Source organism: Bombus impatiens, unplaced genomic scaffold, assembly GCF_000188095.3.
Source record: "Bombus impatiens unplaced genomic scaffold, BIMP_2.2 scf_0127, whole genome shotgun sequence".
NCBI lineage: Eukaryota > Metazoa > Arthropoda > Insecta > Hymenoptera > Apidae > Bombus > Bombus impatiens.
Window position 1 is genome coordinate 437,334 of NT_176546.1, and position 22,323 is coordinate 459,656.

A 22,323-nucleotide genomic window follows, 5' to 3' on the forward strand; every position below is an offset into this window, starting at 1 on the left:
ATATATATATATATATATATATATATATATATATATATATATATATATATATATATATATATATATATATATATATATATATATATATATATATATATATATATATATATATATATATATATATATATATATATATATATATATATATATATATATATATATATATATATATATATATATATATATATATATATATATATATATATATATATATATATATATATATATATATATATATATATATATATATATATATATATATATATATATATATATATATATATATATATATATATATATATATATATATATATATATATATATATATATATATATATATATATATATATATATATATATATATATATATATATATATATATATATATATATATATATATATATATATATATATATATATATATATATATATATATATATATATATATATATATATATATATATATATATATATATATATATATATATATATATATATATGTAATCATGTTTTCTCGAGGAAAATTTCCAAAAATCATCACGAGCAGAAAGGAGCCTTAAGGATTAATGAGAAATTTTCTCGATTAACGATATGATTGCTTTGTCTTGCGAACAGTCTTCAAGCAGCCTGAGACCGTTAGTAGCGGTTAAAAAGAAATTCAAGGAAAAAAGAACAAAAGGGGAAGAAAAAACAAAGGACTTCCCAACAAAGCTTTGTCATTCGGCCATGGTGTGTTTTTTGCGGACGACTTTTATAAATTATCCTTTGTTCGTCGCGTGTCAGACTTTGCTCGTTTCTCCAGCCACGGTTTTTGCGCTGGATTTCTCTTCTAACAGAGAAACGTACTAGCTTCTTGCCCGTTCTTGTGGAACCTTTTTTCCGGGCTACGACACTGAATGTTTCCGTTTTGTTTTTTCGGTTGCGTTTCTCTCGGACACGCCGGTCAATTTGTCGTACAATTATTTAAACAAGCCACTACGACATTTTTCTTGCCTACTAGGTGGCTACACGGAACCAATCGCATATTTTACACTTTTCTTGAACCAGGTAAAGGACTTGTGCTCTTTGAAAATAAACTATTTACAATTATCTATACAGGAATTCGTACAGGAAAACAGATTTATACAAGATGTTTCTCGCAATTGGACCAAGTTGTGTAATTAACCTTCGTGAGTGGACCAAGGTATGTAATTAACCCTCATGAATGGACCAAACTATGTAATTAACGCTTATGAGTGAAACGCTCAAATCGATTATAACAGCATAACACTCAATTAGTGATTTCACTCATCAGTGAGTTCTGATGGAAGATTTTAAATATATATCCCTTAAGGCTTTTTTTTGGAATATTTCCACTTTCTGAATTCTGAAATGTCAAGATCACACCTGGGGTAGCGATTACAGCTGGGCAGTGCAACGTTGCGGACCATTCCAGCGTAAGTGGCTTTATCGATTCATCGCGCGACGTAGCTGAAAATTTCCCAAGCTGTACAGTTCACCTGTCACAGGTTACACGTGCGAACGACACCATTCAAGCTTACGCTTTTCCTCACTCGTCGACCGCGTTTGTATCGGCATTTTCACCTGTTGATAAACCTGTTGATGACACGGACATGACCGTCCGATTTGACCGGCTACTCGTACGCGTTATTACGCAAGAATCCTTTGTACACCATCGCTTTTCTCTGGTTCGCGTGCTGGAACAATGGGTGTCGATGTCGTATACCACCGCAAATGTGGCAAGGAAACCGCGACAACGATTCACCGTCGGATTATTCGGTGAATTTGCATGTATTGTTCACGGAGGTGGAACTAAAATTTCGTATCGTGTCGTCTAAGCGGACGCTGCTATTCCTCTTCCGCGTGTTCACCATCATCGCATTTCCTCGTATTGTTCTCCGTTGAAGCGAACATTCCAACGTATACCGCGTTAGTCGGAAATAGCTTCCTACTCCTCTTTGCGTGGTTTTATTTCCTTTTACAATTTGTTGATTTAGTTTCTTAATAATGACAGAGAAATTCGTCGATTGTACCGATCTACCGTGACGTGCGAGCTTGAACGCAGGTCAATTTAATATATAAATAATTTCCAATTAATCTTAATTTACCTTTGATTGGTTTATATATTTTTAAATAATAATCCTATTGTGAATTATCAACGTTTGAGATTTACCTTGTGCTTTATGCGACAGTGATGAATAGATCGCGTGAATGATTAATAGAAAATAAAATTTGTTAATATAACAACAAACGGAAAATAGCAACGTGAACTAAAAAGTAAACTTCTATTACTGTCCCTAAATTTAAAAAGGGACAAACAATTCCTCAAAAATGTTACAGTAAAATTAACTTTTCACCATTCTTACATTTTTCATCATTTTCCAACATCTACATACGAATTTCCTCTCATCCCGCGTTTTCAAACCGGAACCTTTCCCACAAACGATTCTTTTTTAACGTTACAGCTAACTTTCATCTCTTCGCGAAGTTCTACCTCGGCTCTTATCTGTTATCACACGTTCTTCCTATCAAACTTGAAATTGACTTCGCCGCTATCGCGAGAAGAACGCGTTCCTCGGCAATATTTTGAAAACTTGGAATTTCCAGTTGTTGTTGCTCCATTATCCGGTCAGTGACCATAATCCTTCGCAGCTATGGAATCGTCGACGAAATTGAACGTGGGTCGATTCTCGAGGCGATGCGAGAACCTCGTGCAGAATCTAAAGTTGTTCTGAAAACAAGAAGACCCTAATATAAAAAATTAACACGGTAAGATTTTTCCATATTGCAACGGTGTTTTTAATTGCAGTCGTGGAAAACTTGGAAATTTTTGAAAATGGAACTAGTTTGGAAGTAGTTCTTATACTAAATAGCGTGAAACGATTCGTCGTGGAATGATTTATTCGAAAAAATTTCTTTTATTTTGGTTGAATTAACTTCTATCGAGAGTCTAATTCAAACAACTTATAATTATATATAGTAGCATATAGAATCAGAAATATTTTTACGATAATATTAGGTTATTACGCAGATGATAAATGGCTTTTCGACTTGAGATCTTGTTTGAATCATTTTAAAATCATAAAATACACGAGAAAGACACGAAAGGAAAGAATAATGTAAGTTCTGTTTATAGTTCAGATAAGAAACGACTTGTAATTTATTAATTAATGTTTAAAAGTTATCATGAACTTGCACGATTATTAGTATCATTTATCACAGATACCGTTAGAAAATATAAAGAAGACATCGAATTTATGAAACAAAAAGGAGAACCTATGTTTTTGTTAAAAATCTATTGTACATATAATTAAACGATATTAAGAAATTGTTTACGTATTTTCAAGTGACAATAAATGGCTCATATTCTCCAAGAAAATAGAAAGCAACGTGATATTTAGAACATCTCTACAAAGCAACAAATATAGAGATAGTACTGTGTCTGAATATTAATGTGAGTCACTGTAATAAGCGACAGACTATACGTCGGCAATAATAAAAAATCGCTTGCAATTATGCTAAGCTCCGTTAAAGATTCAGAGTATAAGGAAGATCGAAACGAAACGCCATTTGAGAAACGCTCACGGCAGATGTTATTTGCATACAATTGTTAAAGTTTGCTCGTACAATATTTACAGTGCTGTCTGATGAAGATACATATGTATATCGCGCGACGGGATGCAACGCAACACGATGCAACACGACGCCCCTCTTTACCGTGGAAATATATTTTAGAAACGCAGTTTAATCTGTCAACGAACATCGATGCAATTTTACTCGGATATTGAGAAATGAATCAACGTCATGAAATTTCTGGTAGATATTTATCGATTTAAAACTTCTTCCTATGCGAGATGAGGACTTGTGTCATGAAATAAGGAATAAAAGCTTCATTTTCGTTAAGGATCTGTTTTTGACTGTAATTTTAGTAACAGTATATTGTAGTATACTATATATTATATATATATTGATATATTACATATGAGGTGATATGTCGTGATAGGTACTGAGGAAACACTCGAATATATTTAACAATAAATATTTATTAACAATATATTCTATGTGTACATGCGACGTAAAACTCGCGGTTACTAATTTCGGTTCGCGGTTCGCGGTTCGCGATTACAAGTTTGAACTCGGGTCGATGCGTTTCGATATGCGATACAAGTTCGGACGATGATTGCTGAAGATGTCGAGCAACTCGGATCAGTGATTGCTGCTAACTCAACTATCAATTCGGACAGGCGTTAAACGGCTCACTTTCAGTCACGATGATGCTGCATGGGAAAACTATGATGGGGTGTGTCTAAGAGTACGAGATCATCGGATTCGTTGAGGAAAGCGTTGGTTCGGAAAGCGAGGGAAATGGACGTCGCTGTTAATTGGCTAAAGCTGATTTTGTGTTGGTGGCTGGAAAAGGATGCTAACCGCCCTTGAGAGAAAGTTGCTAGCGGGAAGCGTCGTACGTGAGGAAAGCAGATTTCCAGTATCTTCCCGTAGTGGGTGGTAAGTATAGGGACTGTTAAGACAAAGACTATTTATCCCTTTGGAGGATCTTAGCTAAATGAATCCTAAGATTTCTGGCAATCATCTTGTCCGAAGGATAGGGTTTTTGTGTAGCGAGCCACGGGACAGAAACCGTTGGAATGTTTACTGTCGCGTGCCGCTACAACTATTTCTTTTAAGGAGAGCTATAGAATTACTCCATAACTCTGTTAGGTAAAAACGTTCATCCCCACCGCGACTACGTTCGGCGACTGGTTGTCGCCTCGAGCCCAAGCTCACCATCATAAATCTCGAACAAATACAATCGGATTGAATGACGACATGGTAGAATCTAGATTAAAGTGTTAAGAGACTTTCCCAAAATTCCAAAAGGAAGGTTCCGGTGTCCTTTCATCTCCGACATATATTAACAGTACACTAGTATAGTAGTTTGGTATTAATAATAGTATTTTTTCAGAATATTTGATAATTTGATTATTTCTTCAAAGTTCGCATTCGATGAGTCAATACTATTCATAAAATATTGGACTACCATTAGTTACGAATAGTATTAAAAAGAAGAAGAAATTTGCTACAGATTATGTCTATCGTATACGAAATTTTCTTTTATTTAAAACAAAAATATTCAAATGTCATTATTGACCGCCATGAATAATTAAAATATTCGAGCAATTTCTTATGTGAATTTAGATTTGGGGAAGGTGTTATGACTACTACCGGAAACATAAATTTAGCATTTGGGAAACGTTAGAGACGTTCTGTATTTCATATAGATAACTTTAGATGAATTATTTTAAAAGAAATTATAAATAAAGAAAGTACAACGGTTTGATTCCAAGCATCTTTTAATTCTAGGATTGATAATAATTCTTTTAAATCTAGGTTAACGAAACCAGTTAAACGTTGGGAAAGTGCATTAGATCAACTGCAAATTACTTTCGCGAAATATATAGCATTTTGAAGAAACTAAACTAAATTGGTGCGATTAAAGTTTTCTTTGGAAAAAGTGATATTTCAAATGCTTCAATTTATAGTTCTTCAAAGCTTTAATACCTATTGAAGAATATGTATATTTTTTAAAGTAAAATGTTCAAAAAATTCTTCTTTTTAAAATTATACAAATACATAATATAAATATATTATTCAGTGGGGTCTTCATGTTATTAAATAATTTTTTGATAATACAAAATAGTTATTTTTTTATTTAAAAAATTGATATATCGTTAATTTAAAAAATAGGTTAATATGATCACCTTTTAAAACTGGTTCTCATATTTTGATACTCATAGATACAGAAAAATCCTTACAAATCAGAATTATTGTGCTTTTCGATAGGCGAAAAAGGCAAATATTGTATAAGATTTATAGTTTCTCATTTTGGTGCTGACCAGGTTTAGAAAGTTATACATAGCAGAAAGGAAGTTTCCTGTTGAAGTTATCGCACATAAATTCTATCATTTTGAAATGAAAATTTTCATTTTCTTGAGAATATTGTATTTTTTAAATTACCATAACACCATTATATGCCGAGGAACTTCTTAATTACTTCTTAAATAAAACTGCTTCGTAATATTTCATATTTATAAATGGCAAAATTTTTATTATCATTCAAAAGTAAATTTCGTCGTGTTAAATATAACATTTTTAACGATACCTCTAGCAAAGAATAAAATAACCCCAAATCTTGTAATTTTGTAACTAAATTGCATTTTATCAAAAATAAACAGATGTCTACATATTCTTACATGGTAGCGTACAATCTTATAAGAATTGCAATATTTTTGTAATTACTATACCACTGATATTATTTTATATTATATTACTATATCTATTTTTACTTTATTAAAATTTAACGCTCCTGTTATGCACAAAACGTGACGAGCGGAAATTACGCTCCCTAATAACTCGGCCACTCTTCGCCATTGTCAACGCTACAACTCTCTCGAGATTTCATACAATGTGTAACGCTCCTTAGTTGCCAGTATCTCGGTAATTATATAATTCAACGCCGCTTTAATGGCGAAGAAAGCGGTTAAACAGAGTGCGTTTGATATTGGACGACTTTCTGCTTTCGCAGAAAAAAGCACGTATCTGGTCGAAGTAATTGTTTTAATTTTCAAGTGCAGATAGAATATTTCTTCGTGACAAATTCCATCGAGATCCGATTTCTGTTCTGCCCCTCTGCTGTTGTTTGTTTTTATAGCCATCGTAATTGTTTACAGCTGCTCCAGCAGTTTGGAAAGTTTGACGATTTCGCTGTTCAGCCACGAAAAGGAATTACGATATTTGTTCTATGGAAAGATGGTATAGTCAACTCTGATGAAGTTGCTACTGTTTATCGTAGAGCAGGATTAGCATAAGAAGAACGAATTAGAAACAAAATTACTTTGATTAACATACAGAATAAATGGATTAATGTTCCGAAGAAATCATGTGTAGCAAACATTTTATTTTAAGAAACGACATTTTGTATGCGTCAACCTAATATCAGAGCTACAAATGTCGTTGAGTTATGAATTTATAACTTTATATTTAGATTTATCACGTGTAATAAAACTGGGAAAAATCCAGGTTGGATAAACCTGGAAAGATATTGATCCAAGATCTGAAAATTCATGTGCCTGATCTGTGAGGGAGACTTCGAAAAATCCTAGGAAAGGTCTAGAATCCTTTAGGAAACCTAGAGTTCGAGTATCGTAAGCTCTAAGTGTTTTGGGACTTCGAAGATTCTGTGAGCTCAGATTTAGAACTTCAAAGATCTTAATAGTAGCTCCAGGGACTCTGAGATATAGAAATTTAATAGTATCTCGTCGATATTTTACAGATCAACGAGGTTCTAACTTATAAAATAATTTAATAACTCGGAAATGATAAGAGATAGCTTTAATCTGTTCCTTTGATAATACAACTGAAAGATGGGATTAAAAATAAAGTAATCCGTTCCTAGCTATCATGGTAGTGAGGCGATTTTTAAAACTTTTAATTACACGGTCAGATAGATCAGATTTTATGCCTCGATCTCAGTACAAGCTAAACTTCTGCTCTACGGATATTGCGGTATGATTAAAGTATGGAAGAAAACACGAGTAATGCAAAAAGGCTTCAAAGTTTCTTCTAACAAGCTTTCAAAGATGGAATCTTCGTCTAATATCAGCTTGTAATTATGAACAATTAACATCGGTCTCTATCTCACATCTGTTCACTTTATGAACATAGAGTGGACAGTATCGATGTGTATAAAGAAGAATTATAATTTATGCACTATGAATGAAAAGTAATCCACGCTGAAATCTATCATGACAAATATAAATATAAGTTCGAAATTATCCAGAAAGTCGATGTTGTGTAAAATTTACATGTTGAGAAAATCTATTTATTTAACGTTTTCAAAATTTTACGACTATAAATATTAAGACCTTATCTGAGATTAAAATCGAAGACAGAGACGCTAAGATGGAATAATTGGAGAAGACCCAGAAAATGTCGTTGAAGAAAAATTTAATTTTGCTGGTAATTCAATTTAATGGCCGATTCGTGCCAGGGAGACGAATCGAGGTTGTAGGAATGTCAATCGGTTTAGGTAGGTATCGACTCTTCGTAATTTCTCTGGCCTGATGGAAGTATACGGTAGGAAGATATTATTTGCACGTTCATTCTTGCTATTTGGCAAACGCTAGATGTGTTACTCGTGGTAAGGACTTTCAATGCCATTCGATTTAGAAGATTAAATTGTCAACGACTTAACGACATGATTCCTTATGTTGGGAAATTTTTGTGGCAGAAAGTTAAGGCGCATTCTCGTTAGTGTAATTTCAAGGGGAAAAGTTTCGAATATTTGAAGATTTATTTAATAAAGTCTATTTCAGTTTGTCGAATTACTCTACAGAATTTGTTTCATACCTAATTAGTGTTGTGTTGCGAATTCTCACACGAATAGCTCGATATTCGCGATTTTTAAAATTCTCCGCATATAATATTTTATATTTCTAAACCATTTTTTAAAGTACGCGTTAAAATTGTATTTCCGCGGTATTTGTATTGTCATCAATCGTTATCGCCAAATTTTTATTATTCATATTCGCTGGTACGTTACAAGAGTCTTCATAAATATTCTGTTAATATTTTATCCTCGGCCAATTATCGATTGCCAGTCGCTATATGGAATCGGAGTTAATATCCATGGAAGTCAATATTGCAGCCTGTGCCACGCGAAGAGAAGATTACTATTGCGAGGTTAATGCCTCGTGAATAGTTAATTTAATTTCGTTGGGATGGAAAATTCAATTCTCTTACTATCCCATAGAAAGGTTATTGCGCCAAATTTTACATTTAAACCTATTATTCAATCGATATTTGGCTAATAATATCAACTAATATATTGAAATGTATCTGAAAATTAGAACATAATCACTGCAAAACCAACATTTTAATATTTGCGATGTTCGATATAGAAATAATAACTAATACAAGTCAAAGTAGATAACAGGAATAAAATTTAAAATCACTGATTTAATTAAACAATTTGATTAATATAAAACGTTTGTTTACTACTTTTATGCTTTTACTATGCTCAAGCAAAGACCAATAATTTTAAAAGGAATAAGAAATTCTCGCTGAATCTTAAACTCTGTCTGGTCGCTGCGCTGTCTGCCTCTGACCATAGCTACTGTCAGACTATATCTGCCTTTGACTACTGTCAGAATATTGCAGCTACGATCCCTTCCTATGGTCGAGTTTCTGCTTAAATACGCGCTCTACGCACGTACTATTGTTTGAATTTTATTTATGAAAGTAAACTTCGGAATAATGAATAAAGAAAAATGATGTACGAAAGGACGATAGAATTATTATCATATTTGAAATATAGAGTATTGCAAATACTTATACTTGAAATATTAATTTTGTTTACGATTAAATAGAATTTTAATATGATAAAATTGAAAACGAGCACCACATACATAAATGGAACGAATTTATATTGCGGTACTTTTACCGCTAATAGAAAGAAGAGAATGCGGTTGCTGTCGATGAACCACAATCGATGAGTTTCAAAGGATAAACTTCCCTTGAATAAATTTTATTGTGCAATTACTTATTCCGTGCAATGATGCAAACGATGGATTAAAGAAAGGTAAATGTCGCGTCTCTCGATATAACGATGAATTACCATCGGTTGAGCTCCCTTGAAATTGCAATTCATTAGTCGCTATCTCCTTCTAGCCATCTAGATAGAAAGTACATCCGTATAAATTAAAACGGGTTGATGCTCGAGTCAACCCAACACTACTAGCAATAAATCCTTCGGTGGCACACAGAATATTAAATGTATTGCAAAGGCATGTAATGTTTCTTAGACAGTACTTTCTTCTGCTTTATATTCTTGAATAAAATGTAAGATTCTCTCGGGTATTAAAATAAGAATAATTGCAAATAGAATCACTTAAATTGCAAGTAATTAGAGAATTAAATACAACTATATTAAGTTTTCTATTTTGTTTCATTATATTTCCGTATTAATTCAGTACTACTTAATACATTGATACTAATTTAATGAACAATAATTAATGATCTTTCATATGGATTATACCGTGCATTATTCTCATAATGAAAATCACGTATGAACAACTCACAGTTTACTAAAATTTAATGTGCTATATGATAATATGATTTTTATTTATCCTAACTATTTTATTCACATTTAAAAGCATTAAAGTACATTAAAAATATATTTCCAACAAGTTTTCGCTACAATTTATTAGAGTATTTCGACGAGCAATAAAAAATACTGTATTATACCAATGAAACTTTTTGAATGGAAATTTTTGAAATACGTCTAAAAACTATAATAATTCGCATATACCTGTATTCTAATGTTCCTCTAAAAATATTAGGTTAATAAAAACAACAAGTGCGTTAATTATTACTATTAACAAGGATAAACAGTAAATTACGAAAAGCGAAAAAAGATCAAGCGATCAACTATCCAATTAACCATCCTTCATAGCTGAATTAAGGCGACGCGACGGTCGAAGTTTCAACTCGCTAATCATATCGGTGATTCAATCATCTTGGCAAAAAATAAATTCCGGGAAGAACGAGAGCGTAGCTCCTGGGATTAAAGCATCCACTTGCCTTGAACGCTGCTAGAAAAACGCGAATCGAGCCGAGCAATCTGAAGTGGTTTTCTCGATTTAACGAGGTGAAGTGCAACGCACCTATAATGCTATTTCCTCGTCATGTCGAACAATTACTCGGCCAGCAAACGCGATCACAAGAGCGAGGAACGTTCATCAGGAACGATCGAGGATATTTTTATTTTTATTCTCTGTTCCGAGATCTCAGACATATTCGTTTTCCCGACAAATGGAATCCTGGAAATTGCAATTTTCTATTCAATTTTACGAAATTATTTTTCTAACTATAAGAGCGAATGGAGTCCTAAATAGGCATTTTTGATACAATATTTATTTCTAACTGAACTCGAATCTTTTAAAACGATAGTTCTCGATTGTAGAATCACGATATAGTAAGTGGTACTTAAATATTTTGATTTTTAAATTAGACCGTGGATATTAGTGTAAATTTATATCTCTATGATTATTAATTTAAGAAATGTAACCTAAGCAGAAAATCGATTTACATACTAAATATTAGGACGAGTATATTTTGAATATTTTCTATATTTTTATAGAAACTTTAGGTTGCATAAAATTAATTATTTAATTAATAGGATTTTTGTAATATAGACGCAAATGCAGAAATGGATATTTCAATAAATTGGCATAACTTCGTTATGCAACAAGCAAGATGCTGTTTGGATATCTATCAAAGAGCTAGTTTATGAGAAAGATTTATGTGAATTGTTAGTTACTAAACGATATGAAATTTGTGTGCATTTGAAGTTTCTGAAAAGATCAAGATTAACTTCGATAGAATGATATCGAAGCGGAAGAATATAAAATGATTTTGTCGCAAGATATTAATCCAGACTGCATTTCAATCGAAAACATCAGGATTACCATTACCTTTACCCTTGAGACTCCATTTTAAATTCAATCACGATCGAAGTTGGTCGCAATTGGAAAACACCGTTGTGGGCTTTCAACGGAAGCGGTATGAACGTTGAAAAAGAAAAGATAACAAAAAATGCCAGCAGATCCCGGTGATTTTCAATCACATCGTGAAACCCGTAATACACGCAGGCGAATTAAGCCGTAACTAGATTCGTCCAATTCGTAGAATGAATTTTCTGTGCAAAAACAACCGCGAATACATCGTTACCTTTACTCTTTGTCTTTCTAATTTCCTGCTTTTATTTCGTTTCTTTCTTAACCGCTATTAGTATAACACAAAGTATATTTTATATTATAAATTATATCGAACATTATGTAATATTTTCAATTTGCTTATTTGATACATTTTGTACACTAACATTCATAATTTTTATGTATTTATGGCTGCAAATATTCACTAAATGTACGTAATATGTACAAATATACAAAATATACAGAGTATACAAAATATAGTAGTTGTTATAATATTTAGTAAATAAAACAAATTCCTAACTAGGTTCTACTCTTTCAGTTGTATTCATAAAAATATAAATTTGCATAAATATCCGTAATGTCTAGTAATGACACTGTTTGAATTTGACCATAGTGTGCAAATTAATGACGAGTAAATAGTTCGAAGCATGATCTTCTTTTCATGATTTTATATCCAGAATCATAGCTTATAAGTATCATTCTCTCTTCTTAATGCGATCTATATAAGCACCAATTTTAAATATTTGTTATATTCTTCATTTTAAGTATTATCTTACGATAATCCAGCACTGTATATTTCGTTACCTCCCAGAGGAATAAATTCCGTTCAGAGATGCCCATCAAATTTACACACACGCACACAACGACATTATTCAATTCGCTGTTTTAAAACAGAAATTGAATCGCGCGATTACACATGTTTATAACGATCTCCAGCAGCCAACGGGAACTTCATTTCGCTAATTGCACCCGTGATTTGATTGTCCGTTCGAAAAATGGATTCGAATAAACCTGGAAATTTATGTAACCACGACGAAAACAGAGCGGGCAAGAGAGGACATGGAAAGACCACTGGCTGAAATGTTCGATGCCATTTGTTACGCGATAAATAGAAAACGGTAACGAGTGCGTCAGTAATATTTTAAACGATCGCGCGAAATCGACAAGCTAAATGGCGCAAACGATCAGTCGATCCGGCTCTTTTTACTCAGGAGTCGCTGCTCGTTTCGCAATCGAAATTGTTGCGCTGAGTGGTTTTCAGATTCGATTCGCGGTAACCGTTTCTGTTGTTGGATCTCCTTTCTTCTCAGTTCCTAGAACTTGGAATCCGCCCCGTTTAAAAGTTCGTTCAGTTTCGCTAAGGTATATAAACTATCCAAAGTATAGTACCTTATATAGCATTTTACTATTTGTAAAAATATGAAGCTGCATAAATATTCGCGGTCTAACGATTATGAAAGAATTGCGGTTGTGTTAATTGTTACAGGTTCTGCATAATTTTGCATCTGAATGTTATCGAAATTGAGGCGAATCCTTCTAAAAATGTCAGGCTTTTTCCCAAAAACGATAACCTGAAGTAGCAGTTAAGGGAACCGAAATAGAAAGCAAAGCAACATCGAGGTGCATTAACTAAATCGGACGTATATCGAATAATCATGCGACACTGGCTCTTTCCTAATTACGAGCCTAATTCGATTGTCCCGGCGGGGAATAATTTCGAGAAAACCGATGTAAATAGGTAGTCCAAGACTTTAGAGGGGAAGCGTGAATAAATCTCATAGCTCGTGGTTATTTTTACGATTTCATTCTAATTGAATTTTAAGAAGTACCATTGCAAATTTGCGTCAGCAATGGCAGCACTAAGTTGCGTAAATTATTTTCAATAATATACATACCTTTCAAGTGTACATGAAAGATGAAAAGAAATTTTTAAAGGAAAGGAGGAATTTTTCTATTGTTCAGTGTGAATAAAGTTTCAAAGTTCTTGAATGTCGTATACGTACAATTGGAACAGTCACGGAATCTAATCGGGGTTTACCTGCGATCGATCACTACTCGAAACGGAAGAAAAGCGTATCATCTCTTATTATTGACTCTACGAAATCAAAGCTTTGTTCTGCTATTTCAACAGAGACTAGAAAAGAGGGCACGTTTCCTGCCGTTTCTCCATGGAATCAAAAAATTAAACCCTCTCTCGACGAAATTATGGGTTTTCTCTTGTACAAGAAAAATTAGATCTTGCCTTGCTCCCCGAACGCCGCCGTGCTTTATCGTTTGAAATAAAACTACTGACCTAGAACGATAAAGCAATGTAATTTGCAATTTCTTGGAGCGTTTCAGCTACTCCATGGAGCTTGGCTTCGAGGGGAAACGCGAGTGATAGGGAGCTAGAGAGTTCGAAGAGACCCGGAAAAGTGAACGGAAGCTGATTTGAGCATCAACGGTTTTCATTTGAGCATCATTATCTTATTCATTATTCTCATTACAGGTTTTCAATAAATTGCAAGGATATCATAAGGATAGCAATTCTTAAATGTTTTATTTCTGAATAAATAATTACACCTTTTAATATTTCTACTAACGCACAATGTTCTTGACCATCGAATTAGGACCACTTTTAATATACTTTTCATTTGTTTGGTAAGATGGAAAAGTATAAATTCTAATAAGAAAGTTCATTAACCAATTAAGGATCAACGTTGCATTCGCGTGATATTTCACTTGCAGTTTATGATTCTGAGGATTATACCGCTGACAAATTATGATTTGAGATTAGATAAAAGCAAAGGATCATATTCACGTGAACATTACAATAATGTCATACGAGGTAATTGTGCTTCCTATTGATAACGCTATACACAGAATCAATCATCCATGTCTACGATCAGAACGTAATTCCAACAGACACTGTTGCATTCATTTATGAACTTGAATAATCATTGGACTGATCGAATCATGATGCATTGTTTGCTGTTAATCAAAATTAATGATCGAACGAAAGAGAAACACAAAGTAAAAATCTTGCAGATAATAAATTACACCTATAAATATGATTATAATATAGTATAGAATGTAGTAGCCTGATATAAAATGATTAATAGTATGAAAAATTTGTATTTTTTAAATGAAAATTTTACTAAGAACAGTGATCGATCTGTTACGTATTAAATTAATAGAGAATGATAACTAATATCATAAACAGAATATTGTCGGCTATATAAAATTTACTAAATATGATAATTTTACAATGAACATAAAGAAAATATATTTATTACAAATTCATATGCACGTAATCCAGCATAAACGCAAATAGGCGTCGTACTATTAAATTTTGACTAAAATAAAACGGCAAAAATACATACAAGTGCCAAAAGTATATAAGAGCTCGACTTCCCGAATTAAAATGGACGTCTATCTTTCGGGGGGTTCGACTATCGAAATATTTTGATCGATAAACCGTCGATCGTACCCCACGGCGTTAGCTCGATAATGGCTTGTCACTCACACCCTGTCAATTTTCGTTACCAGCTTGAATATGCGAAGTTCAGTTTCTGCTGCGCTCAGTGCTGTCACGAGGATTAGAATTTCGCGATTATACAGATTGAACTTGTCGTTGGGAGCGAGACCACCGTGTCGTTCGTTAATTAAATTTTATGCATGTTTCCTAGATAGCAGAAACTCGTACCGTCTTCTCCTTGAATCGCCATTTCATATAGTTCATTCGCGATAGAACTCGAAGAGAAAAAGACATATTTATGAAATAATTAAAATAAAGAATACTTGGTTATCGATTTTTAGTAAGGAGAAAGAATATTGTCAGTTATGATATTGTCAGTTTTAATATCACGTAACCGGGTATTAAATGTCACATCGTTCATTCGAAGGTCTTTTCAATCGATAAAGATTAGTTCAACGCTTGAGAAGGTCGTTGATGTCGTTAAGATTATGTACAATATTATATCGAAAACAGCAGATTTATAAAAGCAATCAACGGTCAGCCTTGAGATCAAGATCATTAACTGAAAAGCTATAATTCGTGTCACCGATGACATCCGTCTTATACGAGTCGATACTGATGCTATTGGTGTCATTGGAGCTGATATCGGCGATCTGTAACCCTTGACATGGGTAACAATAGGAGTCGTAAGACTCGATACTGATGGCCATCATGAATTCAATACTGGCCACGCCAAGATGAGACCACTTGGAAACGGGAATACCACTAATTTCCGTACGATAGAACGTTCTATCGACGGCATTAATATTGTTGGAGATAGATTGAATTCTATATGTATCAAAATTTATAGAATTCGAAATACTCAATTATAGATAATTACAACATGAAATTATGTATAATACATTGAGGATTACTAAAAATTAATAAAGTATCCTAAAATACATTGAATTTTAGTATCTATAAAATCTATATATATATATATATATATATATAAATCTATTACTATGTATTGTGTAACAGATTTATGAAATTCACAGACGTATATAAAAAATAGCGATTTTAAAGAAGTAATACCATATCGATTAGCTGATTTGAAAATCTCTGCGACGGTGTTGTTTAGTCTTATTTGATGTATAAACAAAGAAACTCGTGGATAAATTGTAAGGTAGCAAATATATTTTAATACAGAAGTGTAATTATAAGTAAGAATACAATTTGGGCTGGTCCAGATCCGCACGCTAGCAATGTTACCCTATAACCGAAAACCCCGGAGCCAACGTCGCCTGTCTACTGTTTATGGTCTGCCTTCGTCGCAGTCTTTTGTCTATACGCTGTCAATGGCTTCAGTGCTTGAGAAAACTAAAAAGACCAGATGTAGAGTTTTCTTAGAAGTGGTGATCACTTCAACAGTCTTTAACTACGTTTCGATCTAAATTACATTTGAAAATTCTGCTAAATCCAAAGATATCTTATTCTGATCTCGAATTTGCCAATCGAGCAGCACATACTTATGTATATTATTTAATCTTTTGATGATTTGTAGTGACACATATCTGAAGCTGGCACAAAGTCAAATAGAGAATTATAGTAACGCCTTTCTTACAATAGTTACGTAATCTAAGTCGAACGTTACACATTATACGTATAAAAGTACAAACGTGCAATTTACCTTCCACAAACTCCTTCAATGTCATTATCATAGTAAATATTGTTACTTTAATTTGGTATCATTGTTTTAATGCAGTAATTAATTATAAGTATATTGGGCAATAAGCATCTTTGAAGAAGATTTAAGTGACAAAGATATCACATTTAATTGAGGTGAATTATTTGTCAGTTGTTTTGCTCTCGTACGTGTATGTAGTGTATAAATCTTCCTTGACGTCTTTCACGTTGAGTTTTCTCGTCTAACCATATATCGTAAAATAGTTATACTGCGTCGAATGTCAAAGGGTTCATTAAATATGACAAGCCTAGGTAACGCCAGAATAAACTTATAATTAGATGACGTTACGCTAATATATGCCTGGCATTGACACTAGTATTCGGGGATCCAAAGCAGAAGCCACGAGTTTTAGTAGTTTGAGGTTGTTCCGCGATAAAATTCTTCTAAACTGTGTTTCGTATCTGATAGTTAAAATATCTAGTGAATGTAGCGAATAGAAAAAGTATGTTATATATATGTTATACGAAAAGTATGTAATATATTTTTCTTCTGGCCAAATTTATTATCTGATTTTCAAGGTACTAATTTCATGCGGTTAAAATTAAATGGATTACGCACATAGTTTGTATTATACATATATTATTACTAATAGTAGTTCATAGTTTTCATTATCAGGTGTAGGTTGTTATTTCTGAAGAAGTTATATCTTTTTAAAATATATGTTTAAAAAATAAGTGCTATAGGATAAAATAATGTATATGATAAACATTTATAGATTTTTTTCTAGATTGTAGATCATATTGGAAGAACATATTGTATTGATCTTTTGTCACTAGACAAACTGCGTCATAGATGGAGTTTTCAATGTTTCATTTTCCAAGCCATATATTTGTACTTACAGTTACGCATGGCTGGTTAGCCAACGAATTTTTCGTGAATGTAACTAACCAATAAGAAATTGTACCCTTGCTCACTGCTCCGTGATATTAAGAATCGATAGAACCGTGTTTTGTCGGACAAATTTAGAGTACTGTGTTTTTATGTTCAAATAAAACAATTTCCCATTTCTTTATACAGAACAGTAAAAATTTTGTATCTTAAAATTTATATATATATATTTTTCAATAGTTTTAAGTTTGGTTTTGATGGAAATTGAGTTCTTATCTATTAGCGCTATTTTACGCTTATTTCGTCGTCAATCTTAAACGATGTTGTAATTTGTTTTCTTGTTAATGGTAGAAGTTTCAAGCATAAATCATATTTATATTTAGAAGGCTACAAATTTTATAAAATAATATGTGTCATAACATTAAAAAATATGTGCCTTCAGGTTATACATGTTTGAATTTTAAAATAATCCTCAATTCTATCTAGACATCAAGTCAACTTAGACATACCAGAGATCAATAAATAATAATTTAAGTCATTTTAGTGAGATAGTTTATCTATTGAATTCGATCTTGGAAAGTTCGTAATTTGACGTGGATTAAAAATTCACACACGTATGTAGTGGAGAAATGTTCCAAGTTTGCAGAGCAACTCTATTGTGACGATAATTTAAACTATTTAGTACGGATATGCAGGATGAATAATCTTCGTCGCCCTGTTCCAAAGAAAATACTGTTCTGAATATATTCCTTAAATTATATCTTATTCATGATTCATTCGAACGCGTTTTAATGCGCTTAATCACATCTAGTTATAATTCTAATCCTATTAAATGTACGAATGGTACAAAGTTTGCTAACAGGTAAAGTTAGAACAGTAGGATATGCAAGAACGTCAAATTGAAATTAGTTCCATTAAATCTAGTCATAGAAAATATCTTAAAAATTCACAATCTCGCATTTTCTTTAAAATGTTAAATTGCAAAATCGTGTAGAAAATACATAAATAAAGTATTATTAAAAATTAGAAGCAAAGAGCATCGAAAATCTACTTACAAAATGAATATCATAAAATTGTGCACAAACGAAATTTAATTTAATGGTAAAAATTTGATCCAAGAATTTCATTTTAATTTCAAGGCATTTACGTGAAATAATGGATCTTTGACTAAACAATTAATCCTCAGCTTATTGTGCGAAATAAATCTGCGAAACAAATTACATATGTACAACGATACAATCGTGTTCGAATACTGATCCCTTAGAATTCATTGGAGATAACATTGAATACGAATATCGTGCTCAGGAATGTTCATTTTCCGAAATGTCGATACTCGAAGGCGAATCGATGCATCATAAGGTCCGAGGTGCGATTGAAAGTGAATTCAGCTGGTACAAACGCTCGAAATGTATTGGTGGAATGCGTATTTGGATGTGGTGTACGTAGTTTCATTATCGCGAAGTTTTCACGGTTCTATTAATAATTGAGTAGTTGGAATGATAAACGATGCACGTGCAAAAAGTCTGTCGTAGTTTAAACGAATGCAAATACGATGAAAAAGCTAAAGTTACTAAAATAATTTATTTCAATTGTTAGTTCATAATAAGTTACTGTATTTTCTAAGTAGCGGTTTAAACATTTATTTTACATACAGGGTGGTTGGTAACTGGTGGTACAAGCGGAAAGGTGGTGATTCTACGCGAAAAAAGAAGTCGAAAATATAGAATAAAAATTTTTCGTTTGTTTTTGAGAAAATCGACTTTGAATTTTCGCTCGGTACGCGTGCGATACGTTATAACGGATCTCATTGTAGATCGTTGTCTCTATGGAAAAATTAAAAAAAAAATTAAAAAAAAATTTTTATTTTATATTATATTTTCGACTTCTTTTTTCGCGTAGAATCATCCCCTTTCCGCTTGACGTAAAGTCACCCCCTTTCCGCTTGTACCACCAGTTACCAACCACCCTGTATATGTGTTACGCCACGAGGCTTACTATAGCCCGTATTTCTAACCGTCGTTCGCGGTAGTACAGAGTCGCAGACGGATCGCCTTATCTGTCCGACGGAAGATATACAATGTATCGACGAGCATGCGCTAACTATGCAGTTATCACCAAGCAGCGAGATCTAGAAACGTCGATTTTGGTCCGTTACTTTTTCCACACAAGAAGGTGACATACGTGATCATAGGCACGAACGGTGGCGTGACCCGAGCGTAGTGGGGGTAGTCTCCCAGAGAAGACAAAGAAAGAATCGAAAGGCAATCAGTACCTTCGATGAGTCAAACGTTATACATCGAGGGGCCTGACGAGTAAAATTAAAGTTGCATAGTTTAACGAATTCATTGAGAGATATCGTAAAGTCGGGTCAACTTTCTGTAACATATTTACTGTATTCATCGTTAAACAATTTGTGGCGTGTTCATCATATTATTATTAAATATTGTCAATATACCATTTTGTGTTAACCTGTTAATACAGTGTTAAATTCATTGAACTACCCCTGTTATGTTAATCGAAACAGGGGAACGACTATATCGCGGCGTCGATTAACAGAATCGTAGCGAGAATTTACGCCTCTCGCTGACGCGTTTTCCTCGCGACCGCCACCCCGCGAACGGTCGTAACAATATGATTATTTGAATTGCGCATTTCTACGAAAAATAAAATGTTCATATTGAGAATTGTGGAACTTTGGAGCCGAAATAATGTTATAGGAACACTAAATTTATACTGAGGATTAATATTAAAATAGAAATATATTTATTTCATGTACGATTTCTTATATATTCATCGATACACACTTGCACACGTCTCAGCACTTTCTTCTGTACCCGACTGAACAATTTACATTCCTTTGTTTTCGAGACGCTACGCACACACAAACTTCCACACACTGATATTCACATACAAGTATCTCTACTATGCATTTAACCCAGTCCAGCACAGAAAATTATACATATCTCAACAGTCTATTTCACAAGTTTGCTTAAGAAAAGTAATTGAAACAATTTATATTGGAGAATATGAAATGGCATAAACGAAAATCGATCTGCAAAGTAAAGAGCACCTGTCGGAACGTCCAATCGCGAAATATCAGACACGGTTATCGAAATTATGCTAAGTGAATCCCACTTCTTCGACAAACCAGCGAAATATATGTTATTCGTTTATGTAAACTACAGCAGTATTCGAAAATGAAATTATATTTAGAGATGAGGCGTTCGTTACAAGAACATCCATGTGGTAATTTGACTAAGATTAACGCACTCCAGGATACAGCCAGACGATTATCTGAGCACCCTTGTACACGTGCATGCATCGTAAATGGTCGGAAAATTACTGTACACAGAGAAATCGGTTACTCGAGTTGAAAGACACCTTACTACTAAGATGTACGTCGCTGATACATAGACAATTTCTTACGTCTGTGCGCTGATACGACGAATATGTAATTACCTTTGTGTCTCATACGTAATATTTCCTAGCATGTTATTAATTAACCCTTAATTGTTCGGTCAAAGAATACACCGCAATAATTTACTTATTTTGAAATTTAATTTATATTTTGCATCTTAATCGTTAAAGATGATTCATTGGATATTACTTATTTTAATGTACGAAATATAAAACATTACATAAAATTAAATACTGGAAAATTCAGTAATTTAATTGAACCGTTGTAATCATTAATGACTCAATGATACCACGAGAGTTAATTCAATATATGCAGCACTGCAGTCGAATTAAAGACAATAATATTACACGTAGCCATAACAACTATAAAAAATAAAATCATTGCAAATTTATTGATCTTTTATTTTATGATTCCACTAAATATTATCGAAAATAAATAAGTGTCCGAATTCTTTTAAGTAGTACTGTGTATAATACCACAAACTTCATAGTTTTCAAATTCTCATTACGGAAATGATATATGGATTTTGTAAAGTAAACACATAATTGCTTCAACGAAATTTATTAGCACTAATATAAACTCTAATCATGTACACACATATGTAAACACTAATCGAATATTATAATGCTTGAATGTGGATCGAAGTTTTAATTGTCGATTAATGATTTATACGGTTGAAGACTATAATAATCACACATTATAAAATATAATACTTTTCGCCAAATTGTATATACGAGCGGATGTTCTTTTCAGAATATTTGATGAAAAAATTAACAATCGACGGTTATGAGCGCATTATGCTAATGTATTGTCTGAATAATTCTACACATCCTAATATGTTCAACTGCTTCACATACTAAATTAAAAGAGTAATGTAAATTGAGCTTGTGTTTTCGTACTATTTTGCAAAAACGCGTTCAGATCGATTCTTTGCAACTTCGACAAAACAAACGACGCATATCAGATACTCCGTGCACGTTCAAATTGACAAGCAGCCAGGCTTGATGATGCCCTCATGTCGGATCATCGTGTGGATTCTCAGATTCCGGATTATCGATTGGAAACTTACGACCGACCCAAATGCGTAGGTACATTAACTTAATAATTCTATTCGTCGAATATCGAATGTACCATTCGTAAGACGTTATATGGTATAACGTTATAACGTACCACGTTATATGGTATAATGTTATAACGTAGTACGTTATATGATATAACGTTATAAAGTATTACGATATATGGTATAACGTTATAACGTATTACATTATATGGTACAACGTTATAACGTATTACGTTATATGGTATAACGTTATAACGTATTACTCTATATGGTATAACGTTA

At 32.9% G+C, this 22,323-nt stretch overlaps 1 long non-coding RNA gene across 1 annotated transcript; it reads left to right on the forward strand.

The window, feature by feature from the left end:
• The first annotated feature begins 5,511 nt into the window (after positions 1–5,511).
• LOC117151244 lies at positions 5,512–18,765 on the forward strand. Its single transcript, XR_004461012.1, has 3 exons — positions 5,512–5,539; positions 12,036–12,037; positions 18,750–18,765. It is a non-coding gene; the product is annotated as an uncharacterized LOC117151244 (long non-coding RNA).
• Positions 18,766–22,323: the final 3,558 nt, after the last annotated feature.